The sequence below is a fragment of the Agelaius phoeniceus genome, chromosome 19 (genome assembly GCF_051311805.1).
Source record: "Agelaius phoeniceus isolate bAgePho1 chromosome 19, bAgePho1.hap1, whole genome shotgun sequence".
Taxonomy (NCBI): Eukaryota; Metazoa; Chordata; class Aves; order Passeriformes; family Icteridae; genus Agelaius; species Agelaius phoeniceus.
Genome location: NC_135283.1, coordinates 11272908 through 11299547, shown reverse-complemented (window position 1 = coordinate 11299547; position 26640 = coordinate 11272908). Strand labels below are relative to the sequence as shown.

General features: G+C 50.1%; 1 protein-coding gene across 1 annotated transcript in view; it reads right to left on the bottom strand.

Moving 5' to 3' along the window:
* Positions 1-1368: 1368 nt before the first annotated feature.
* Positions 1369-26640, bottom strand: part of MAP2K6 (mitogen-activated protein kinase kinase 6) — an 80399-nt gene continuing 55127 nt past the window's right edge. The window contains exon 13 of the mRNA XM_077188419.1: positions 1369-1465. The gene's annotated coding sequence lies outside the window, so the exon portion shown is untranslated. The remainder of the gene's footprint in view (positions 1466-26640) is intronic.

The window sequence follows — 26640 nt, the reverse complement described above, 5'->3', positions numbered from 1 at the left end:
TTGACCTGAGTGTCCCCTCCCACAAGAGTGCTTGATCCCACCATGCCACTCACAGGGAACCCCTAAATTTAGACCCACCAGCTGTGAGAGGCATGAGAGGTATTTAGGGGCTATAATTTTAGACAAAGCATAATAGTGAGATATATTTAATTGTGTTCTGTGGGGGCCTGAGCCATGCCAAGTATTTTCCATGGTTATTCCTGTAGACCTTGACGTGAATTAGCAGCAGCCACAGCAATCCCTGGGCAGAGCCTGCAGCACGAGGGACGGGAGGCAAAGCTGAATTTTGCATTTCACCCCAGCTGGGCTTTGTGAGGGAAGCACTCTGGCATCCACTGGAGCTGGGAAAAGAAAAATCCCCCCTGCAAAGGCCAGGTGTGAATCCTCAGCAAGGCTTCGGCCCCAGCTCTTCCCAAATCCCCTGCAGGATGAACAGGGCAGGCATTGGAGTGGTCAGAGCTCCCCACCCCAACTTCCTGAGCTGTCCCCATCCCCTCCTCTTGTCCCCCTCCCTTCTTCTTTTCATCTTCTTGCATTTCAGGAGGCAGAGGAGGAGGAGGAGGAAGGGAATGGTAATTTTGACTGATGATGAGGAAACAATTTGGTGTAACTCGAGCCAGTTTTTTGTCAAACACTCAGCACCCAGCATCATTTTCCTCAGCCTGGGGAGGCTCATCTTACCCTACTACCTGGAGGGTGTTTAACCTCCCTCCATCCCCCCAGCAGGTCAGAGTTTTCCAGACATCCAGAGAAAGGGGAAATTTGTGTTTTGGGTTGTTTTTTTTTTTTCTCATTTGTCTGTTTTCCAACACCACTTGTCCCCTCTGCCTTGGAGTATTTGTGCTGACAGGAGAAGACCAAAGTGGAGAGGAAAAGTCTGGAGAGCTCCAGCTGCACTGGAGGGACTTGATGTAGCTCTAGGAATGGATTTAATAAAAGACAGGACAGAGGGATCAGAGATCAAGAGCTGGTCCAGCCCACAGGGTAAGAAAACTCCCTTTTTTGTCTCATTTTTGTATCTGTGGCCCCTCCAGTTCAGCTCCTGGGGCTCCCCTTTAGCTCAGAGGTGCTTTATTCCCCCAGCATCTTCTCCGTGACGGTGGCCAAGGGTGGGAGCTCCCTCAGCCCTCACTCCATGTTCACAGAGCTGGATGGGAACAGTTTTGGCTGATAAAATCTCATCCAGGAAGGTCTGGACCAAAAGGTGAAGCAGCTCAGAGGAAGGACAGCAGGAAGAGAAGAGTCACTGCCAGCTCCTGAGTCACAGGTCCAGGCAAGACCTGCATTATGAATAACACCCCTTCCTTGGCTGACTAAAAAAGGATTAATTTTTAAAAACCCAACTGATTTTTATTATTAATGTCCTACCTGGGTGCCTCACGCTTGCAAATAAAATGAATTTGGGTTGCTTTCACATTTATCTTCAAGTGGTTTCACATCAAGTCTTACAGACATAAAAAGTGGCCTGCAAAGAAAACAGAAGTTTTTTTAATATGTTTGCCATCAGATGGTTTCATGGGCATGTTATTTTCAACCCATAGAATCTTATTAATTTCAGTTTTTATATCTGATGCCTGTTTTAAATTAAAAAAAAGAATTTGTTGGGGTTTTTTTATGATTTGGTACAAATAGGAGTACACAACATCTGGTAAAGTTGCATGAGCATGTGGTTCCAACCTGCTCGGAGCAGTTGCAAGTGTGTTCTGAATATTTATCAGGTATTCTAAGCCAATTATTCCCTACTAGTCAATAAAAAAGGAATTATCCCAACAGCTTCCCTGTCATGCATGGGATCACAGCGAAATTAGGAAGAGTGCATGGTTAATTACTCCAAATGCTTCCTGGGTGTTTTACAAGGCACCTTTTCCCGGGAGAAATGGCATCCTGAAGGTGCTGTGGCTCTGCCTCTGGGCCAAGGAAAAGGTGACAGGACCAAACCAGTGTCACCTTCCCACAGCACTGGGAGGGGCACGAGCCTGCCACGATCCCCAGCCCGTGCCCCTGTGCCACAGAAACCTCTGGGAAGGGACACAACCGACAGGATTTAGGACCTGAACGACTTCTGCAGGTCTGGGCAGGCGTGCTCCTGTCTCACGGCCAACAGGCAGGAAAATTGAACCCAAACCCCTCGCGCTAATCCCGCTATGGAAAAAGGGTTTGAGCAGGGAAAGCAGAGAGGGGATGGGCTGAGTGTGTAACTGAGCACAGAGGAGGCAAGGGCCAGCAGGGATGGTGCCATTTAGGGCTACCTAAAAACAGAGGCTAGACAAAATTCAGAGAATAAAACGCAGTTTATTTTATTGAAGGGCCTTCAGGTACATTTAGGGCAGACAAAGCCCACCCAAAATGGACAGGGGGTCACGGGTTTTGACACTTTTATAAGTTTGTTCCATTTGCATATTGGGGGTTCATCTTCCAATTACAGCTCCAGCAAATGAAGTCATTTACCCCAAGTTTGTTCCCCCAACTCCCTTTTGTTTCCATCTCAGGGCCTGAGGCAGTGAGGTGCCCTTGATTGCCAGGCCTGGAGAGGAATTGTTGTGTCTGCCCCAAATGGGGAAGCAGCAGCTCCCACTGTACATGGAGTTTAGTTATACACTGAAGAATTACAGGATTACAAATAGATGAAAATATAAAAAGCAGAACCCTGAGGCACCAGGGATGACCTGGCCAATGGCACTGAGCTGCCCCTGTCCCTGCAGGGCCCAGGGGTGGCAGCAGTGCCGGGCAAGGCCGCGGTTCCTGAGGAGGTGCAGGGGAAGCTCTGCAGGACATATTGGGGGCTCATCTTCCAATTACAGCTCCAGCTAATGAAGTCATTTACCCCAAGTTTGCTGCCCCCAACTCCCTTTTGTTTCCATCTCAGGGCCTGAGGCAGTGAGGTGTCCTTGATTGCCAGGCCTGGACAGGAATTGTTGTGTCTGCCCAAATTGGGAAAGCAGCAGCTCCCACTGCACATGGAGTTTAGAGTTACACACTGAAGAGCTACAGGATTACAGATTACAAATTACAAAGCAGAACCCTAAGGCATGACCTGGACAATGTCACCGAGCTGCCGCTGTCCCTGCAGAGCCCAGGGGTGGCAGCAGTGCCGGGCAAGGCCGCGGCTCCAAGGAGGTGCAGGGGAAGCTCTGCAGGACATATTGGGGGCTGCAGGCTCCTTGTCCCCGAGGGCTGCTCGGGTGGCTGTGAGAGGAGCCCCTCTGTCATCACCCAGCTCCGTTTCCTCCCTTTCCTGCCCCAGCCCCATCCTGGAGCGCTGGGATCGCTGTGGAGCCGCTACTGGCCCGGGGGCCTCTGCTCCGGGCTCTTCCAAGCACAATAAAAGCCTCGACCACCAGCCCCAGAAGTCTCTCCTAATTAAAGGCTTTAGGGATGGATGTTCCAAGAGCCGCCGAGCTCCGGTGGAAGCGGGACAATGTAAACAGCTCGGGAAACGCCTCGGGTTCCAGATGAGCTCCCCACACAAAACCCTGACCCACCAGAGCAGAGCAGAGCAGCAGGGAAGGCCGTGCATTGGCCCTTGTGCTGCTCAGACAGCAGAGAAGTGGAAAAACTCCTTCATTTCTGATTATTCCTGATCAGCAGAGGTCCAGAAATTTGGCAGCTGGGAGCTTTTTTCCCCTCAGCTTTTGTGTGTGTCTATTACTGTTATTCATTCCCCTCCTGCGGCACCAAACTCCCTGCTCTAGGATGGGTTGTAACACCTAAAAAGCAAAAGCTGTTCTTGCCCTGTGGGCAGCAGGGATTGGAAATATTTGATCCACCTTTTCAGTGTTGTCCAGGGATTTTCCTCTCCGAGGGAGGCTGTGCCCTTGGGCATCAGGGGCAGCCCATGACATTATCGTCCATCAGAGAACACTGGGACTGGTTTTACACTCATTAATTAAACCCCACGTGCTGCCTGGGAGGTGGATACAGGCAATCCACCTTAATTAACCTGGAAAAGGAGAATTGGACCTCACAGGTGCCCTTCCATTCCTGCTCGGCTCCCAGATAAACCAGGACCAGGTTGTTCATGCTGGTGCCATTCCCTCAAATCTGTCACAGACCACACAGGGGAATCAAGTCAGCAACACCAAAAAAAAAACCCCTCCTGACTATATCCATCCTCTCCTGCTTCCCTTCTTGCTTTTCTTAGCATCCAGAAGAAAGAAAGGAAAAAAAAAAAATTTAAAGGCAACCTGAAACCACTCCACACTCCCAATGAGAAAATAAAAATGGATGTTGCAGGCTCATGTGTTCTATACGTTTCCAAATATTTCCATCTGCTCCTGAAATTTCCATTAGGAGTTGCCAAAAACTCTTACAGAATTGTTAACACGATGGTAAATTTAGATTCTTTTTATGGAGAGACGTTTCCCCACCCTCATAAAAGTCTGGTATCAATTTGTCCTGTCACTGATAAGCCAGAGGTATTGCTGGATTTCCCCTTTTGCTCCCTGGGATGGGCTCAGGGAAGAGAGGCAGCACCCACATTTTGGGTCTGGGTCTGTCCCCTCCATCCTCCTGGTGTCAGCACAGAAATTCCTTCCAAGGAAATCTCCATCCCCAGCTGCTCACCCCAGGATTGTTCTTCAGTTTGGAAGCTCCCAAAGGAAAGCTGGAGGCTGCTGAGGTGTCCTGCCCATCCACCACCCAGAGCCTGATTAAAATCTTGGTGTTAATGAGCAGGTTTCAGACCCTGATTAAAAAAATCTTGGTGTTAAGGAGCAGGTTTCAGACCCTGATTGAAATCTTGGTGTTAATGAGCAGGTTTCAGAGCCTGATTAAAATCTGAGCAGGTTTCAGAGCCTGATAAAAATCTTGGTGTAAATGAGCAGGTTTCAGAGCCTGAATAAAATCTTGGTGTTAATGAGCAGGTTTCACTCCCAGAAGGATGTAGAGCAGGAGTGAGGAATGACAGGACAAAGGGAATGGCTTCAGACCCACAGAGAGTAGAGTTAGATGGGATGCTGGGGAGGAATTCCTCCCTGTGAGTGTGATGAGGGGCTGGGATGGTTTTCCTAGAGCTGTGGCTACCCCTGCATCCCTGGAAGTGCCTAAGACCAGGCTGGACAGGGCTTGGAGCAGCCTGGGCTGGTGGAAGGTGTGGGTGGAACTGAATGATCTTTGTCTCTTCCAACCCAGGTGAGTCTATGAGGACAGATATGGCTCAGGGGTGATGGGAACCCCCCCAAAAAAAGCTCAGGGTGAGGTGGAGAAAGCAGAGTGAGGCCTCAGCGTGCAGGGAATGCTCTCAGGAATATTTCCAGGTGCAGTGACACATCCAGAGTTGTGTCACTGGGCTGCTTCACCAAGGGTTTGCTTCAAACACTTGTTTTTTGAGTGAAACAGGGCATTGTTTCCTGTCAAAAAGGGCTTTTTTGGCCCTCTTGTGCGTGCTCCACCAGGGGAATTACCCGTGGCATCACTCAGGGCTGGCCAAGCTGTTGCTGGAGTTCTGAGGAGAGCACAGAGAGTGCTCTGCAATATTATTTTAAAGCACTCACTCCCTGCCACCATTTAATAATAATCCTGTTCCCACAGCAGAGCAAATTAGGGCCATTTTCCAGAGGAGAGGTGAAAGATTCAGAGCCCACACAAAAAGGCAGAAAGCACCAGTCCCTGCTCTGGGATGATGTCAAGAACCTGTGGAACCTGAGCCTTCCCCAGCCTCATTTTGTTCATCCAGACAGACCCCTGTGCCTCAGGCAGGTGAAATCCCTGCTCTGCCCAAGCTCCTGGGTGACATCAGAGCCTTTTCCTGCCCTCCTGGCACAGCTGCCCCATTTCCAGGAGCATTTCTCCACATGGAAAAGGGATTTTTGTCCCCTCCAGTATTCCCAGGCTGTTGTGCCAGGCTGTCCCCTCCATCTCCCAGGATTTAAAATGCTGCCCCAGGGCTGAGCAGCAAAACCCCAAAAAGATGAGAAAGCCCTGCTGGAGCACCCACAGGAGTGGGATTGCTGTGTGGACACTGTGAGATGTTATAAATCATCACCTCATTAATTAATCTGAGTTTTACTCTGCCTGATCTTGCTTGAGGAAGGAGGGAGAGCTGCCAGTCTGGATTCTGGCTCCTGGGGGAACAGCTCAACAGTGGGGTCAGGGAAGGGGGATTAAAATGCCTTGTTTCATTTTTTTCCACTTTCAGGATATATTTTGCCCATCTGCCAGCTGATTTCTCCACTCAGCTCCTGGCACCACACGAATTCCAGGGCTGGGGAGAGGCTGGGAGGGCGACAGGGAGAAAGGAGCCCTTCCCACCAAGAGCAAACCCACCTGATCTCCTCCTCGATGTTGAGTTTTATATTTTTTTGGTCAGGGTTGGGATTAAATGTGCTAGAGAGTATTTCTTGTTCAGACTTAGATATTTATTAGTTTTTATCTATATTACAGTTTCACAAATTGTGAGTTCTACAGCACTTCACTCTAACAAACTAAAAATTGAGCCCTATCTCTCTACAAGGGTTTTTAAGGATAAACTGTCTAACTAAAAAAATGACACTTAAATTATTTTTACTTCTAACTTTATAACTAACTGCTTGTGGCTTGCAATGTGGACTTTTTTATCTAATTACATAATACTATCTAAACTTATGAAGAAGAAGGTGAAGAAGGAGTAGCTTCTGCCTTAAAACTTCTACCTTGCTTTACATTATATATGTAATATATATATATTACATATATATATATTACATATATATATTATATATGTATTAATTGCTTTATATATATATATGTATTACTTTATTCTAAAAGGTTAAACTCTAATTTTCCTGCCATGTGATATTGCACACTTCTATTTAAACTCCACACTTATAATCCCAGTTCTATCATTTAATTTTGGAAGCTTTCTCTACAGCTTCAGGTCAAATGCAGTGTTCTCTTGGGGGTCAGTGCCTGACAGCACAGAAAATGCAAAATTCCCAATAACCAGGGTTCCAGCACTCCTGCCCCCTTTCCCTGCAGTCAGATTTCCCTGCCCATGGATTCCTTCTTCGAGAGCAACCTCCTCCTCCTCCTCCTCCTCCCGGAGCTTTCAGGCAGAGGCAGCATCAGGAATAAATGTATTGCCACCTGCAGCCTGCTTGGGAAAGAGCTGCTGGAAGCAGCCCTGCAGGCTGCTCTGACAACCTGCTGCCTCCAAATCCCTCGGATCTTCAGGGATGGTGGGCATCAACCCTCGTTTCAGCGTTGTAGGAGTGAATTAGTTTGTTTTATTTCTAATTTTGATCCGTGCCCAGAGATGTGAGCTCGGGGGAAACAGGGGAGTTTCCATCTGCTGATGTTATTTACAAGCTGGGGTGGTGTTATTCAAACCTCAGTGTAAAAAAATGGGGTTAAAATCTCCCTTGATTTTCATGTTCCTTTTTATTTCGTGACCAAAACTCACCTGTTTTCGGTGTTAAATTCACCCAGGGATCCACAGCAGCCTCCTCAGCTCTGCAGAGATGGGAGTGAGTGTGTTTATATGTATTTTAAGTAATTTTACCTTTAAAAAATGCAATGTTATGAAATATTAACAGTTAAAGTATCAGTGACTGCACTCTTAGCCAGATCTGCTTTGTTGGTTTTTTTTAATACATGTAGGGAAAAAAAAAAATCTTATTTGCCTGAAGAACACGTCAGAACTTGAACAGATGGGAGTTTTTACCAAAAGGAGACTGTTTTGTTCAGACATCATTCCCTTTCCAAAACCTCAAGTAAAGTTTTATATCTTTCAGCAAATCTTGGAGTGGGATTATAAATTCAAAATAAAAATACAGAAATTTCCTATGGTGAGCTTATAAATGCCAGTTTACAACATTTTCTGGTGTCTTAATGAGAGCCATGTGACCAAAGCTATATATTCTAGGAAATAGCCAAAAGGCACATATGCTTTTACAAGCCCATTTTTAAATGTAGAGGACTGATTTTCACAGTTTTAATACAAGAGGTTATTATCCTTTTTTAATTAAAAAATTACTGGGTTTTTTTTTTTTTTTTTTCCATTTTCAACAAGCTCTGCACTGCTGGAGAGAATCAAGTCCTGTCTCCAGAGACCCAGTGCAGTGCAGGGATGTTGATATTCCCTTGGCATATCCCAAAATCCCACAGTCATCTATTTTCCATGCTGATTTACCCTTGGCAGCTCCCAAAATCCCAAAGTCACCCATTTTCCATGCTGATTTATCCCTGGTAAATCCCCAAAAATGTCACCCATTTTCACAGCTCCCAAAATCTCAGTGTCACCCATTTTCCATGCTGATTTATACCTGGAAATCCCCAAAAATGTCACCCCTTTTCACAGCTCTGAAAATCCCAAAGTCACCCATTTTCCATGCTGATTTATCCCTGGCAAATCCCAAAAAATGTCACCCCATTTTCACAGCTCCCAAAATCTGTGTCACCCATTTTCCATGCTGATTTATACCTGGAAAATCCCCAGAAATGTCACCCATTTTCACAGCTCCCAAAATCCCAAAGTCACCCATTTTCCATGCTGATATTCTCCTGCCAGCTCCCAAAATCCCAAAGTCACCCATTTTTCATGCTGATATTCCTCTGGCAGATCCCAAAATCCCAAAGTCACCCATTTTCCATGCTGATATTCCCCTTCCAGCTCCCAAAATCTCAGTCTCACCCATTTTCCATGCTGATTTATCCCTGGAAGATCCCCAAAAATGTCACCCATTTTCACAGCTCCCAAAATCTCAGTGTCACCCATTTTCCATGCTGATATTCTCCTGCCAGCTCCCAAAATCTCAGTGTCACCCATTTTCCATGCTGATATTCCCCTGCCAGCTCCCAAAATCTCAGTGTCACCCATTTTTCATGCTGATATTCCTCTGGCACCTCTCAAAATCCCAAAGTCATCAATTTTCCATGCTGATATTCCCCTGGCAGATCCCAAAAACATCACCCATTTTCCCCTCAGTGTCGCTTCGGTTGTGTGAGTGTAGCACCCATGATGCTTTCACACTGCAGCATCATTAAACCACATTTATTTTACTTAAACCCTGCAAAATAGGACAGTGACCCTAATGGCACATAATGGTGTCAGTGGGGGAAGGGGGCTGTTCCTGAACCTCTCCAGCTGCAAATTGTCAGCTTTGGTGCCACAGCAGGGCTGAGCTCTCTGCTCCTCACAGCCCCAGCCCCATTTCTGCTGTCAATAGGGATGTTTGTCCCGATTGAATGCCCCGTGATGGGTTTTAGCCTCCAGGCATCCTCCCCTCTCATCCCCAGCTCCTGAAAAACGCAGATGAGGCCAGGCACTAAAAGGGTGAGAGGCTCCTCTGGCTCCCTGTGGTTGGAGTTCTGGCTGCTGAGAATTTTGGAATTTCTGTGCTGCCAGGCACTGACCCCCAAGAGAACACTGCACTGACCTGAGGCTGTGGAGAAGCTTCCAGAATGGAATGGCAGAACTGGGATTGTGGGTGTGGAGTTTGGATGGAAGTGTGTGATATCACAGGGTGGAAAATCAGAGTTTAAGGGTTTAGGATTCAGTAATAGATATGGGGCAAGATGGAGGTTTTAGGGTGGGCGCTGCTCCTTCTTCTTCACCTTCTTCTCCCCCTTCTTCTTCCTTCTTCTCCCCTTCTTCTTCACCTTCTTCTTCCTTCTCCTTCACCTTCTTCTTCCTTCTTCTTCACCTTCTCCTTCACCTTCTTCCTTCTCCATGGGTTTGGGTGGTTTTGTGTAATTGGACAGAAAAGTCCACATTGTGGACTTTGAGTGATCAGTTATTGGGTTAAAAGTGAAAATAATTTAGGTGTCATTTCTTAATTGGATAATTCGGCCTTAAAAGACCTTGTAGCAAAAGATTTTGGGCATTTTGTGTCTTGTAGGTGAAGAATTGCAGAACTCACTGCAGTGAGACTGTTACCAACACCCTGTAATATTTCCAGTGGAGCTTCCAGGGCACATGGGGCACACCCCAGAGGGGTCCCAGGGGGTTCTTTGTCTGTATGTCCTAAATGTCATCTCCAGGTTCAACTAAACCCATCAGCTGCCAGCACTGAGGCTGAGCAAGGAGGAAACTCACTGGGCCAGGGTCAGCAGAGGTGCAGGGATGTCCCCCAGCCCAGGATGGCTCCTTGCTGGACTGGTTCTGACTGGGATGGAGTTGATTTTCTTCCCAGTGGCCACTGTGGGGCTGTGTTTGGGGTTTGTGCTGAACACAGGGTTGACAACCTGGGGATGTTTTTGTTATTGTTGAGCTGTGCTTGCCCAGTCAAGGCTTTTTCTGCTCCTCGCCCCTCCAGTGAGGGCACAAGGAGCTGGGAAGGGACACAGCCAGGACAGCTGACCCCAAGTGACCCCAGGGACACCCCAGGCCACCCATGTCAGGCTCAGGGGACAAAGGAGGAGGAAAGAGAGGACATTTGGAGTGGTGGCCTTTGTCCTCCCTGCTGTCCTGGGGATGGCTGAGCCCCTGCCTGTCATGGGAAGTGGGGAATGAATTCCTTGTTCTGCTTTGTTTGCATGTGTGGCTTTTGCTCTAATTATTAATCTGTCTTTATCTCAGCCCAAGAGTTTTCTCAGTTTTACCCCTCTGGCTCTCTCTCTCTGTGGGGCTGAGCTGCTGGGGCTGGGGTTAAACCACCACATCTGGAATGGAGCCACAGCTGGAATCTCTGCTGGCACATGGAGCCTCCGAGTGGACCACGAGATCAGCACGTGACCCCCAGACTGTCCATAGGAGCCCTCAGTGGCACCAATTTAATCATTAAATATTTGCATGTTTCCAATTAAAACGGAGCCCAGGAGACTCTGCAAGCCTGGGATGGGCCATGGATGTGTCCTGTGCTCTCCCCCAGCACTGCCTGCTGGGCCAGGGAAGCTCTGGCTGTGCAAGAGTTAAGGGCTGGGGGCTGGGAATTAATTAACATCTTCCATCTTCATCTGATCTCAGGTGGATACTTAATGTTTTTGTCTGCAGAGGTTTATTTTCCTCCAGATTGATTGGATGAATTGTGTTCCCAGAGATCAGAGAGTTCAGATGGCAGAGGATCCTCTTACCAGAAGATGAAAGCCAACATAATCAACTGCACAACTTCAAAACATGCAGCTTGTTCTTGTTGGCTGTGCCTAAGTTTTCCCTGCAGAGAAGCTGTCGACAATGATTTGATATCAATCCAGTAACAATCCCTGGTTTCTAATAATAATTTGCACTTCAGTAGAAATGTTCATGTGAGGCTCTGAGAGCATTTAGCAGATGGTCATTAGTGAAGCTCCCCAGTTCTCCTGTGAGGAAGAGATAACAATTACCAGCCTTGTTTTACAGATGGTGACACTGAGGTGAGGCACTGAAAGGTGAAATAACTCTCCTAATTTTCCATAATGAGCCAGTGGCAACAGATCCATGAATGAAGCCCAGGCATCCTGCTGCGATTACTCCACAAACCCTACATCCTTATCTTTCACAGGAAAACGTGGTCAAAGAGATGAGCCTGGAAAGCAAAAAGCAAATGACTCAAAGGCAGGATTCATGACACATTTCTGGAAATAAGGAATTAGGTCTGGGTCAATAAATAACTGGGAAACCAGGGGGACGCAATCCGAGAGGCATGTGAAACGAGGATGGATGGAAAAGAAAGAAGATAATGGAAGGGAGGGGAAGGAAAACAGAGCAGCTCTGACTTTTTATTTCCACTCTTGGTTTCAATCAGCCTTGTAAAATTAAAGGTTAGGCTCTGAGAGAAAGGAGAAAGCTCCATCTGCTCCCGTGGGGATTCATCCAATGGGTGAGGCTTCAAACTGCCTGCAACAAAAACCCCTGATGGCTCCTTACCCTGCAGCCAGGTGCCAGCTGTGGGGACACTGCTTGTGTTTGGGTACCTCAGAGGCCATGGGGAGGGCAGGGAAACGGGGCTGGAGCTCTGGGAACAGCAGCTGGAGCTCTGGGAACAGTGTCTGGAGCTCTGGGAAGAGCGGCTCTGCCCTGCGGCATCACCCACCAAACCGCGGCAGGGCTGGAGAGCGCTGCGGGCTCAGCCTGGCTGGAGGTGCAAGGGCTGGAGCTCTGGGGCTAATTTTAGCTTCCACCTGCACTGGTTTTGCCTTTCTCACCCAGCAGGGCTGCCCTGCCAGCGCTGAGGGACTGGCTGGTGCCCCGAGCCGCCCCGCGCGCAGCGCGCGCACGCCGAGGGAACGCGGCCCGGCCGTGCAGTTTATAAAACAGCCAAGTGGAAGCCAAAAGACTTGAGTCTAATCCCTCCAGTTAAGTCATCTAGATTCCTTCTCGCCACCAGCCATCTGATCTCAATCAGCAAATCTTGGCCTTCCTCTCCTGACCCAGCCGAGCACGGAGCTGAGGCCTGAAGTAATCTGCATGCAAAATGCTTTAGTAATGATTCCTGCAGGAGGGGCTGCTTTGATTGTTATTTCCCAAAAGCCCTCCAATATGAAAGGGGCAGGCAAACAACAAAGGTGGCTTGGTAATGTTTGCCATCAATAATTTGTCAATGCTTTGTAATGTTCCTCCATTTATTTTCAGTGCCTGTGGTTAATAGAAGCCTATTGAAAGAGACCTATTTATATGCATGCCTTAAAGGCAATCACTGGGTATTAAATGGGATGTGCTTTTAGTCTCAAGATGCTTCCAAGTGTCTATTAGTAAGATTCAGCAAGTAAATGAAACAGAATTAAACATCTGTGTGTTTAACATCAATAAACTGCATCACCTTTGGGTGCAGTGTATGCTTCAAAAACGTTGCAAGATCTTCACAGATTTATGAACTCACAGAATGGTTTGGGTCAGGAGGGACCTTAAAGATCAGCCAGTCCAGGGACACCTTCCACTATCCCATGTGGCTCCCAGCCCCATCCAGCCTGGCCTTGGGCACTTCCAGGGATCCAGGGACAGCTGCTGTGGTACCCTGTGCCAGGGCCTGCCCACCCTCACAGGGAACAATTCCTTCCCAATACCCTACTCTCTATGAGTCTGAAGCCATCCCCACTTGTCTCATCATGATTATATTGATTTCACCATCACTCCCAGCACCAGAGAGCCAGAACTGGAACCAAAATTGTGTTGGGAGTGATAACACCAGGAAAATTTGGGAGAGCAGCAGCGATGTCTGACAGGCAAGATCTTGACTGGAAGGAGTTGGAGAACCTCAACCACGAGCACAACCATGGCTGCTCCTGTTGCAGGTGCCCCTCAGGGGCACAAGAGCTTGGTGGAAGCTGCTCAAAGGCAGCTGGTTGGTGTGGGGATGGGATGGGGATTCTGGAATGCTCCCTGGCATATCTGCACTTTGGAAGCCAATCCTAGTGCCCATCCAGGGGGGCTCCCAAAGGAGAGGAAAAAAGATGAAGAAGGGCAGCTCAATTCAGCCCCAAGGACCCCAACTTTCCCTCTTCTCTTCCTCACACCTCAACTTTCCCTGTCCTTTTCCTCACTTCCCTGTGATGTTAGCTGGGATAACACAGGAATGACTTCACAATTTCATACATGGAGCAGGCAGGGGAGGCAGAGGAAACAGGATCTGCCATTTTCAACCCAGATAATTACATTACAAAGCCCAGCACAGTTTTTATTATTGTGCCGTGGTCAATCAACCTCCATCCCAAAGGTGCACACAGATCTCAGGCTATTCCAGGCCTTGGCAGCTGCTTCGCTGTACTTGCTCCTTTTTATTTTTTTTTTTTTTTTTTCATCTTGGGGCTTTTAAAATTGATGGGAGGCTGAAGGCAAGAGCTGATGCATTGTAGATGACAACAAAAGAGGCTCCATAAAATTGCTTTTGGCATCTCGTGTGCGTTCCGTCTACATCTTATAAATTACTGCTGCATTACAGCGATAAAAATAGGTTAGTATTTGGAATTGATTACAGTGAGATAAAGCCCTAATAAAAAAAAAAAAAAGCACTGATGCATAAATATTCCGAGCATACAGGGGTAATTTGATTTGATAAAATAAAAATATGGCTCTTAATTTCTTCCTTTTAAACAGAACACACACGCACGTGCAGCGCAGGGAGAGCTTCAGCAGCTGTTCAGTTTAGGATTCTCAGAAATGGGTCTGTGCCTCTTGCAGCTCTTCCCTTCAGACATTTTTATGGCAATCTCTGCATCACCAGCATTCCCACTGCTGGGTTATAATATTCCTGCTGCAATCCCAAAGTGTTCAGCCCAGGCATCCGTGCTTCTTCCAGGTGGCAAACATTGATTTTCCTCACATCTCAATTTTTCCTGTTCTCTTCCTCACTTCCATGTGATGTTAGGAATTACTTCACAATTTCATACATGAGACAGGCAGGGGAAGCAGAGGGAACAGCATCTGCTATTTCATCAACCCAAATAATTGCATTACAAAGCTGCATTTCAAACCTGTGCCCCTCAAAGCTTTTCATTAACCAGGCTGGGTCTCTGGAGTTCGCTGCGCAGCACATCAGCTCTGCAGCCAGTGCTCTCGCCCTCACTGGGACTGCAGGATCAGCAGAGGGAGCTGGGATATTGTTTTCTGCAGTTCTAACATAAATGGAAGGATAATTTTATTTACAGGAGGAGGAGGGAAGCAGCGATTCATGTTTCAGCACGACCAGCCCAACACGCTCCACTCCAGCACAGCGGTTTGGCTCACACAATGAACTCAGGGTGAACACTGGCCCTGCATCAGGACAAAAGGACAAAGAGTGGCCTGAGAGCCACCCTGGGAAGAACGGCAGGTAACAGAGATGGGGCTGGCAGGGCAGTGCAGAAACACAGCAAAGCAGCACATCTGTCCTGCAGCCCAGCCCGGCACCCGGCCCTTGGCCACATTGCCAGGAGGTGCTGAGCCTCCACCCAGCAGAGCCCAGCCTGGATCAATGCTGGGCACGGGGCTGGGTCCCCTGGAGCCCCTGGAAAAGCTGATTTTGGGGAGGGCTGGGGGCAGGAAGGCGCTGCTGCCGTCCCTGCGGGCCGTGCCTTTGATGTGGGCTGGACGGGATGTGGCTGCGCCTGCCCCCGCCAGCCCGAGCAGGGAAAGGGAAACCAGCGCTGACAATTATCCCTGTCGAGCAGCTTGAGCATTCCTGAGCTCTCAGTAATGTATGATAAGCTGTTGGGAGTAAGATGATCCCCAAAAACCTCCCATGGGAATGGCAAAAGCAGCCCAAAGCGTGTCCTGACACAACTGGTAACACTTCCACTGAGGGAAACACAGGTAGGCTGAGAGAATGTTACTTTTAAATTTCATTTATTTATTTTTGTGTACATTTCCCGTAATTCGACTGACATACCATTGCTATAAAGATGCCCTGCTCTTTGAATATTTCCATCCAAGACCACTAGTTTCAAGTGTGGTTATGAAAAGTCACGGCAAACATATGACTGGAAAGAGGTGGTTGGTTTTTGACTTCCAGGCAGTTGTTTGAAGCATTTCAGAGATGCACACGATATTCAGCAGAACACACGCACGCACAGCGCTGGCTGACACACGCACACACGCACACACACATCTGGAAAACTGTTACAGTGGTTGAAGTCTCCAAAAAGGTGAACTGTCCCCTCTCAGCAGCAGTGATAAATCTCTGAGTATCCTGAGAAATCAAATCAAAGCACAGTAAAGAGGAGTAACTTACCCCATCAGCAGGGTTTGGGGTTGGTTGGGTTGTTTTTTTTGTTTTTTTTTTTTAAAGCCAAATGTATTTTGCCAATCTGATTGAAGTGAAGAAAGGAAAGGGAAGAAAGAATCTGTGGCAGTGAAGGTTAAAGAATACCAGTTCAGCACGGATCCTGAAAGCATCTCATGAAAACAACAACATGGAGTAAAAGCCTCTCAAACTTTACACACAGTCCCACTGTCACTGTGCTAGCCCTGCCCATCCCCAGAGCACCAGGAACAGCAGAGATGGCTGAAGGCAGCACAGGGACGTGTTGCAGGTGGAGCCAGGGGGAGGGGACGTGCAGGTGGGCAGCCAGGTGACCTCAGAAGGGCTCTGGGGACAGGGACAAGCAGTGAGCCTGGCAGTGCCTGACTGTGGGACATGGCAGCGTCTGCACCTGGCTGGGAACGGGAGCTCAGAGCACCCACCCCGCCCAGGGCAGCTCCAGACCATGGGCAAAGCCCACAGGGCACTGCCAACCAGCCAGTGCCACCCACAGCCCAGCCAGTGCCACTCACAGCCCTGCCAGTGCCACCCACAGCCCTGCCAGTGCCACCCACAGCCCTGCCAGTGCCACTCACAGCCCTGCCAGTGCCACCCACAGCCCAGCCAGTGCCAGAGCCCTGCCAGTGCCACCCACAGCCCTGCCAGTGCCACCCACAGCCCTGCCAGTGCCACTCAGAGCCCAGCCAGTGCCACCCACAGCCCAGCCAGTGCCAGAGCCCTGCCAGTGCCACCCACAGCCCTGCCAGTGCCACCCACAGCCCTGCCAGTGTCACTCACAGCCCTGCCAGTGCCACCCACAGCCCTGCCAGTGCCACCTCATAGCTCTGCCAGAGCCACTCACAGCCCTGCCAGTGCCACTCACAGCCCTGCCAGTGCCACCTCATAGCTCTGCCAGTGCCACCCACAGCCCTGCCAGTGCCAGAGCCCTGCCAGAGCCACTCACAGCCCAGCCAGTGCCACTCACAGCCCTGCCAGTGCCACCTCATAGCTCTGCCAGTGCCACCCACAGCCCTGCCAGTGCCACCCACAGCCCTGCCAGTGCCAGAGCCCTGCCAGTGCCACCCACAGCTCTGCCAGTGCCACCCACAGCCCAGCCAGTGCCACTCAGAGCCCTGCCAGTGCCACTCACAGCCCTGCCAGTGCCACTCACAGCCCTGTCAGTGCCACCTCATAGCTCTGCCAGAGCCACTCAGAGCCCTGCCAGTGCCACTCAGAGCCCTGCCAGTGCCACCCACAGCCCAGCCAGTGCCACCTCACCCCCTCCAAGCTGCTCTGGCTGGCCAAGCACCCTCCCAGGGCTGTGACCTGGGTGCTGCCCCAGGCTGTGGTGGTTTGGATTCTCACAAGGAAAGAGCTCCCTCCACAAGGCTGAAAACTGAAAATCACCCACGTTGCTCTGTGCTGCCTTTAAGCCAGCACCACCTCTGCCCTCGCTCCCTGCCTGCACCCCAGGGCTCTCCTGAGGGGCTGGAGCTGCCCCGTGCCCTGGCTGACAGAGGGGTTGTGTGAGGTGACAGAGCCCTGCAGAGGAAACCAGCAAAGCCTGAGACAACACAAACAAACACCAAGCAATTAAAAGAAGGATGGGAGATGTGGTCTTGATGTACTTCTGCCAAGAAATAAATATTTTACGCTGCCTTTTTTCTTTTTTTTGTTTTTTTCTAAAAGCACTTGCATTGTGTTTTTGTAAATCTCAAAATGGTTGAGTTACTCCCTGCACACCAAGCACAACACACACACCACACACACCCACACACACCTCTCACACCCTCTAATGCACACAATTCCAGCTTTGTAGAGCTACTGGATTTACTTTGAGACAAGTTTCTTGTGCATTTGGACAATTTACTTTGAGACAAGTTATTTGCAAGAAGGCAAAGTTCATGCATGGCTTTGACAGCTCCACTTTCTCATAAATGGTTTTTGAAAAGCAGAAAGCAAATGAGGGCCAAAGCTCCATTTAAAGTTCACCTCGGATGCCTGAAAAGCATTTATACCCACATCCTTCTGAGGTCCCTGCTTTATGAACTTCTAATCAATTCCACATTCTGCTACCCAACGTTTCTTATACGTTGGGGAAAGAAAACAAACCAGAGAAGCAGCGTGAGCTGTCTGAAAACAGCTGCACCAGGGAAGGGCTTGAGTCACCTCCCTGGAAGGGCTTAGAGTGTGGGCATGTGGCACTTGGGGACATGGGTTAGTGGTGGCCTTGGCAGTGCTGAGTTTTTGGTTGGACTCGATGATTTTCAAGGTTTTTCTACCCTAAATGACTCTGTGGTTCTCTGATTCTGTTATTGTTTAGCAGAAAGGCTGGGGAGGCTTTGGAAGCACCTTTCCAAGGGGAGAAAGGGAATAAAAAGAACAAAAACCTGATGGGTTTTGAGCCCCCAGTCCTGATTCTCTCCCACACTTCAGGGGTTCCCCTGGACATCCCCTGGAGAATAAGAAGCTGCAGATGAATTGCTGGGTTATTCCTGCAGGACCAGGTGTCCTCCATGCCACAGGTGGCACCTGGCTGTCCCCAGCCCTGCCTTGGCCCATCCTGAGCACCCAGGGCTCAGCAAACTCCATGGAAATCTGACAGAGAAAAGCCTGGCACGAGCCTTGGACAAACCAAGTTTGGCATCAGCCAGATTTTGATTTCCAGGTGGAAAGTGGTTGTTTTGTCAGAATTCAGGGTGGTTTTAATGATGGGACACAGAGCATTTTACCAGCTAAACTGAACCCTGGTGCTACTCAATCCCCTCCCAAAGGACCAAGAAACCCACCTCGTTCTTCCCTCCTAAAAACATAAAAGTGAGCAGGTTTCTCCAGAAGCCCCCAAGATGTTAAAAGAAAACTCAAAAAAAAAAAATTATAATTTTTTAAAACCAAGATTCCTTATCCCCATCCCTAATTCTAGAGCAAACCAGGACACTAAAAGAAAAATCATCTAAGTTGCTATAAATATAATTTAAAATCATAATTAGGTGTCTACTGCCATCCCAGCTGGTAGGAGAAACCACAGGGATTCCACATGGCTCGAGGGCAGGCTGGGAGATACCTTCAGCACCTCTTGGATAGTACCAGAAAGGGATAAATAATAAATAAGAAGAACATGAGAAAGAATATCAGCCTTCCACAGGGATGGAAAAGCAGAGACTTTCACAGTTAAGCAACCAAATGATGTTACTGTAAAAAAAAAAAAATCCTAAAAATAAAGTAAAAAAGGACTTGCATTACAGCAAGCTGGAAAGTCTTCTCCTTCCTAACATGTTCATGTGCCCTCTTCAACACCAGAGACCACTGGGATCTGGATGCTTTTCCATTTTTTTGCTCATTTTTTGGTGTTTGGGGGTTTTTTTCCCAGCCAAAATGATGTAGAAATATTCTTGTTACAGGTTTCCCACCATCTCCAGAAAAAGCAGACTTCACACCTTAAGACAGAAAGTCTAGAAATCCCATACATTGATGCTAAACATGGATCTTTGCCAATAAAACTGTAAATCCTTAAATTGAAGATTTTGGACAATTTTAGAGAGTTGTTTAGGTTTTTTTTTTTCCTACAAGAAATGACAAATTTTACTCCAACACATTTCCAGCTTACAAGAAGCTCCATTTAGCAGCTTCCCCTCGTTGTATTGCTATTAAAAAATGCAGAATTCCAGCTCTTTTGGATGTTGTGACTATTTCCAGCAGCCCCTGGCACAGGGACAGCTCTCACCAAGCACAAACCACTGGATTCACCAAAATAAAAACAGCGGCCGAGCCCTGGAAATTCACTTTACACATGGATTTTAAAGGGAAAATTCAAAGTCAAATCCTGGCTTGGGGGATATTGGATTTTGAGCCCCAGCCTGCGAGAAGCCCCCCAGAAGGCACAGTCCATGCTGTAGGTGTTTATGCAGGATTTGGGACTAAATTTGGGCTCAAAATGGATGGAGAGCTCTGCAGCTGTACCTGGATTTGGGAAGATTCGATCCTGGCTCAACAGCTGTGACAGAGACTGGGATTTATCTTTAAACACACCTTTTTTGGCTTTTACCAGGCACTTAATCCACATTTCTTCACCCTGGCTGTGCAAATCAAGGACACCTGGCCCTTCCTGACTTTTCACAGTATCCACCCTGAAAAAAAAAAAACCAAACCATAAAAATGCTGAAGGTTTTTGGGTGTTCTGGGACACCCCGAGACGGCTGAATGCTCTCTCCTAGAGGGAAAAATCCCGAGATATGGCAGAACCCAACACCTCCATCCCACAATTCCTGGGGAAAATGTGTCTGTGTGAGTTTTTGGAGGCCATGGATACTCCAGGCTGCTCTTCCAGCCTCCAGACATTGGCCCCTCTCACTGAATTTATCTCCATCCACCTCCTGGAACAGCTTGGTGCGTCAGGTCAAAGCCTTTTGGAAAGATCATGGCCTGCTCTCATTATTTCCTCAAAAACAATCATTATCTAGGGGCAAAACCAGACTGAATTCAAGCCTGAGCTGGCCTGAATTATTCCTGGAAGATAAACCAAGCAGCAGCTTTCCTGATGGGTTCAGGAATACTTTGGGGTGTGTTTAGTCTTGATTCAAAAATTACACCACGGCGAGTTTCCTGGATTTAGCTAAGCCCAAAAGCGAAAGTAACAGATCAAAATACTCCAAAATCCAACTCCTAGGAAGGGTTTTCAGGTCTGGCTAACACCAGGCAGCTTTGGAAATGGCCAAAGGATGTCTGAGCTTTTGAGATTTCCATCTCCACTTCCAAACTTCTCCCGGTTTATCCCCGCAGAACCTCGCGGCCGCTGGACGCTCGCCCCGTCCTCCCAACACCAGGAGCCTCCCAAGGAAGGGACTGTGGCTCCTGCTGGCTGCTGGCTGGGCTCAGCCACCTCAGAGCAGGGCTGCTGCAGCTCCAGAGCTGCCCAGCATCCCCAAAGGGCAGCAAACACACTCCTGCAGCTGATTCCCAGCTGGGGAATGAGGGAGCGGGGAGCTGGAGGGGACAGGCAGCTCCTTCCTCCCCCAAAGCACTCCATGGACTGCAGGCCCCTTCCCCTTCCTGCTGCCTGCCCAGGAAAATAAAAAGATGAGAAATATTTTGATGTGAAAATAAGGATATGAAGGTGCCCAGGATGTCAGGTGTCCCAGAGCTCTGCAGCATCCCAGGGCTGCTCTGAAGGACACAAATCAAGGACACCTGGCCCTTCCTGACTTTTCACAGTATCCACCCTAAAAAAAAAACCCCAAAACCATAAAAGTGCTGAAGGTTTTGAGGTGTTCTGGGACACTCTGAGATGGCTGAATGTTCTCTCCTAGAGGGAGAACCATCCCCAACCATCCTGCAGCCCCAGCTGCTCCCTGGCTGTCCCTGGGGAACTCCCTCCTCCTGCTGGCCTGAAAATGGGGATTTCCAGCACATTAAGCTGGTTGGAGACCACCTTGAAAGCCTCCCCTCTTCTCTCTCAGCTCCAGAGGCCTCCAGGCCTTTTCCCTTTTATTAAAAGGGAAAAACTCTCCAGGCTTTTCCCTTTTTTTATGGCCACACAGCAGCAGCAGCAGCAGCAGCAGCAGCGTGCCTTGGGTCACCTGCAGGCTCTCCCCTCTGGGCTTCTTTTGGGTTTTAGGTTTTTTAGGTTTTACTCTGGGGATGAGTGGGACCCACAAATGTGGGTGTGAAGGAAGATGTGGGGAGGGCAAGGGCAGCCAGGCTGCTCTCAGGCTGTGTCCTGCCTCTCCTGCTGCCCCCTGGCAGACAGGACTGACAGCAGCTGCCCACAGAGCACTCACTCTGCCCCCAGGCCATTCCATCCACCCTTGAAGTTCACTGCACTCTCAGAGTCCTTTCCATTTACCCAGCAATGGAGCTTTGTGCCTGCAGCACTGCAGCAGCAGCTCCTGGCTGTGTTTATTCAGCTGCAAACACCTCAGCTCAGAGATGCAGCTTTTTCTGGCCCTATTTATTACCAAAAGCCACCGTTCTTATGGAGTGGGGTTGTGTGAAGGAGCAGAGTCCTTTCAGCCTTCAACAGAGCTGCCACTCCTCCAGCCATGAGCCAGGGGAGATCTCCCAGCTCTGCAGAGCACAGGGCAAATTTCACATTCTCCATCTGCTCCAGCAACGGCTGAGCTGAAATATTAATGAGGAGATGTGATCCCTTCTCACCAGAAACAACCTGGGTTTTATAGGCCAGAGGCCAGAGGAGCAGGAAAGCTCTGGGATCCATCCTCTGCTGCTGCTTAAGGGCTTTCAAGGAAACCAGGACACAGGGTGGGAAATGTGGACATCTGGTGTGCTCTGTGTGCTCTGCCCAGCCTTCCTCTCCCCAGGCTCAGCCCCCTCCTCTGGGCACATCCAGAGCAGAGGGGGGAGCCTGCTCTAACACCACCCACAACAACATGGCAATAAAGATTAATGAGCAAAATTGCCATTTTATGTCGAATCCGTGGGGATTTGTGCTCATTAATCTTTATTAGTGTGTAATAACTGTTTAGACACTCAGGACAGATTCTCAGCTGGACCAAACTGGCTTTACTCCAGCCAAGGCAGTGGAGCAGTGCCAGTTTACACCCTCCATGACCCCAGCTCCACATGAGCCATCCCATCTGGAGGAATCACAGCCCTGACAGTATTTCCCCAACAGCAGGGGCACACAAGTGAAGGCAACTATTTGTCTTTCCCTGCATCCCAAAAAAAGAGAGCTGCATGTGTCCAGGAAGCTCAACAATAGACATGTCAATAAACACAAGGAAATGCAATGAAAAAGCAACAGCAACAAAAGGAACCCCAAGGAGCAGGGAAGTGGATGGTTTGAGAGGCAAGGCTGTAAGATCTGGTTTGGCAGGAGCATAACTAAGAGGGATCTTTGGCATGTGAAAGAGTGAAAGCACCAAGACAGGCCCCCAGAGTTCCTCTAACAGGAACAAGATGGAAAGGGGGAAAAAAAAATATGGAGCATCTTGGCTGGCTTTTTGGGGGGTTGTTTTGAGTAAAAAGGATTTATTAAACATGGGAGCTGGTGGGAAGCTTGTCTGAACTACACCAGAGCAGCCACTGAAGCAATGCTGTGTTGGCCAAGCAGGATTTCCTCTTCCAGAAGGTGTAGGGAAGAAGGGAAATGTGCAGGTACACACCAGCATGGAGAAACCCCAGCTGAGGCTGTGCCCTCAGCCCCTTCCCACCTGGACAAGGTGCAGCAGGGTTGAGAATTGAGATTTTTGTTGTTTAGAGATTTTTTCAAGTAGGGACCCATCAACTCCCTCCTGCATCACACACCTGCCTCCAGACATGAAGTTCCACCTCTTCAACAAGTCAGAGTTGCCTCTTTGTCACCAGTAAACTCATCAAAAGTCAGGGAAAAGCAGAGAAATACAGTACAGAGATATCTGTGTCAAGGTTTGTACACCTGGAAGAACTCCAGGAAAGATGGGCATTGCACCCAGTGCAGCAGCATGAACCTGGTGGTTAAAAACAGCAACCAGAAAATGCCCTCCAGCTCCTCTTTCAGACTGAAGGGTCCAAAGGGCTCCTGGGGACACAGAAAACATCTTTGCTACCAGTGACACCTCAGAGCTCCACCATGGCAAGGCCTGCAGCATCCTGGAGACTGCAGGGGCTGTGCAGTGAGGGGAGGAGGAGGAGGAGGAGGAGGAGGAGGAGGAGGAGGAGGAGGAGGAGGAGGAAGAGGGACATCACACCTGGGGTCCCTGGGGCTCTGGCAGCCTGGAGAGGCCCTCCCTGCCCTGCAAAGCCACAGCCCCCAGCAGCTCTGCTCTCTCTCTGCCCCCTGCCTTTGGGGCTCTTTCAGATTGATGGCATTTGAGACCTGCTTCTCTAAAAACCCAGTGTGGGGCAATCCCACACCCTGTGCTGGGTGAGCACACAACACCTGGGTGAAGAACATCCCTAATCCTCCATCCCTGGGCCGTTCAGGGGGCCAGGCTCTCAGGAAAGGTTTCTTGGCCAAACAAAGAACCTGAGCAGCAACCAAAGGCTTTTCATCTTGACAGAGGTGCCAATTAAACAGCAGAGAGAAGAGCCTGAGCCTCATCCTGCAGCCCAGCAGGGCTCTGAGGCACACAGGAGTGCCTGCCTCTCCTCCCTGAGCTCAGGCTTCTCTCTAAGGAATTCCTGGGTCAGGCCAAGCTTTGTGTCCACCACGAGGGAGGCAGGGACAGCTCCCCTCAGCACTGGGCACTCTCCCAGCACCTCCCACCCTCCCACAGCTCCACGCTTACTCTGGGCTCACACAAACCCCTTGGAAAGGAGCAAAGGCGTGGAGCAGGAGCAGGGAAGGGGAGGGGAGGATTTGCTGAGTGCCCTATTGTAATGTCATTAAAACCAAGGGATTAGAGCAGAAAGCAGAAAAGCAGGGCCTGTGTGGAGGCAGGGAGGAATCCTTTCAGAGGGTTACAGACAACACTGCCATTAATTCTCCATTGGAAAACGCTGGTGACATTAATATCTGCTATTAATACTGAGCCCTGACAGTGTCTCATAAATTCAACCTGTCAATTACCATGGCACTGAAATGAAGGTGCTCTGAGGTCAAGGAGATGTGGTGTCCAAATCAGACTTATATTGCAGGGGAAAAGCAGCAAAAACAATCTTGAACAAAAGCATCAGATCCATATGTAGGAAAACCAAAGGGTGGTTTTAAATGTCATGTTTTTCAAAGTGAGAATTGATGCTGGAACCAAGTCTATAAACTGGCTGGCTGGACTTTCAGCTGCAGCTGAGGACAATCAATCAAAACAGCTCTGTGACTCTGAGAAAGTGAGAGAGAGCAAAAACACACACACACACACACCATGGAATATGAGAGGGCAGATCATGAGCCAGGCCAGGCCTCTTAAAATTACACTGTGAAGTAAAACATCCTCGTGTTTCACCCGCCACAAAATGTAACCTGAAAGGTTCCCCTGGGCACAGGCTGGGACGTGGAGCTTGTCCTTCCCCGAGGGCTGGGCAGGCTCCTGGGGCAGGGCTGAGCAAGGGGAACCTCCTCCCTAAAGCCCCAATGACCTGGGAATGGCATCCTGATTCCTGCCAGCCCTCTGCGAGCCCCTGCTCTGCAGCAGCATGGAGAAATGCCAGAAATGCTGCCCTGCCTGTCAGTGCCAGCCCAGGGCAGGGCTGCAGCTCCCCAGGCTGTGACAGTGACAGTGTCAGTGCCAGTGCCAGCCCAGGGCAGGGCTGCAGCTCCCCAGGCTGTGACAGTGACAGTGCCAGTGACAGTGGCAGTGTCAGTGCCAGCCCAGGGCAGAGCTGCAGCTCCCCAGGCTGTGACAGTGCCAGTGACAGTGCCAGACACCCCAGGCTGTGACAGTGGCAGTGACAGTGTCAGTGCCAGCCCAGGGCAGGGCTGCAGCTCCCCAGGCTGAGGTGACAGTGACAGTGTCAGTGCCAGTGTCAGTGACAGTGCCAGTGCCAGACACCCCAGCCTGAGGTGGCAGTGACAGTGGCAGTGCCAGACACCCCAGGCTGTGACAGTGCCAGTGACAGTGCCAGTGACAGTGCCAGACACCCCAGCCTGTGACAGTGACAGTGACAGTGCCAGTGGCAGCCCCAGGGCAGAGCTGCAGCTCCCCAGCCTGTGACAGTGGCAGTGACAGTGCCAGACACCCCAGGCTGTGGTGGCAGTGACAGTGGCAGTGTCAGACACCCCAGACTGTGGTGACAGTGGCAGTGACAGTGCCAGACACCCCAGCCTGAGGTGGCAGTGGCACTGACAGTGCCAGACACCCCAGCCTGTGACAGTGACAATGACAGTGCCAGTACCAGCCCAGGGCAGAGCTGCAGCTCCCCAGGCTGTGGTGGCAGTGGCAGTGACAGTGCCAGACACCCCAGCCTGAGGTGGCAATGACAGTGGCAGCCCAGGCCCTGGCAGTGTCACTCATTGTGTGCCTCTCTGAAGGGCTGGCATGTCCCCAGCACTGGAGGTGCCACCACCACCCCAGAGCCCTGCTCTGAATGCTGCCCTGCCAGGGGATCCCTTCCCAAAATCCCCTCAGGCTGTTCCGACCTGCACCAGCAGAGCCTGGAGCTGCTGCCCTGGCAGAGTGGGGTGAAATGACACCTGCACAGGGCCAGTGACACCTGCACAGGGCCAGTGGCACCTGCACAGGGCCAGTGGCACCTGCACACATTTGGTGACATCCTCTACAGGGTCAGTGACATTGTGAACAGGTTCAGTGACACCTGCACACATTCAGTGACATTGTGAACAGGTTGAGCACTACAGGATGGGTGAAATGACACCTGCACAGGTTCAATGACACCTGCACAGGGTCAGTGACACCTGCACAGGTCCAGCACTGCAGGGCAGGGCTCCATGACACCCTGCACAGGTGCAGCACTGCAGGCAGGGTGCAATGCCATTGCTCACAGGTGCAGAACTGCAGGCAGGGTTGCAATGCCATGGCTCACAGGTGCAGCACTGCAGGGCAGGGTTGCAATGCCATTGTTCATAGGTACAGCACTGCAGGGCAGGGTGCAATGCCATGGCTCACAGGTGCAGCACTGCAGGCAGGGTGTGTTTCTGCATTGCACTGCAGGGCAGGGTGCAATGCCATTGCTCACAGGTGCAGCACTGCAGGGCAGGGTTGCAATGCCATTGCTCACAGGTGCAGCACTGCAGGGCAGGGTGTGTTTCTGCTCACACCTGGCTCTGAGGGGCCGTGCCCCAGCCAGGGGTGGGGATGGAAGCGCGGGCAGGGGCACGAGGCACTTGTGCAGCCGCCCACAGTGCACAGGAGGCCCCAGTGCAGGGCTGGGGGAAGGAGCCAGGGCAAAGGCAGAGGAGCTCAGGCAGGTGTGGCTCAAAGCAGCATTAACCTGGAGCCAGCAGCCTCACCTGGGCTCAGCAACACTCACAGAGCCCCTGCTCACACAGTGACTGACTGCAGGGCAGAGCAACCTCCAGCTCCTGTCCCACCTCCCCAGCCTCCTTCTCCTGCCCCCGTTTGTCCCCAGGGCCTGGCCAGCAGCAGGGAGCTCCTGGGCAGGGTGGGCTGTGCTGTCCCTGCGTGGTTTCCCAGGCTGCAGCTCCCACGTGCAGCTGGGGCAGAGCCCAGTGCTGCTGGTGGAGCCCATCTGGGGCTGA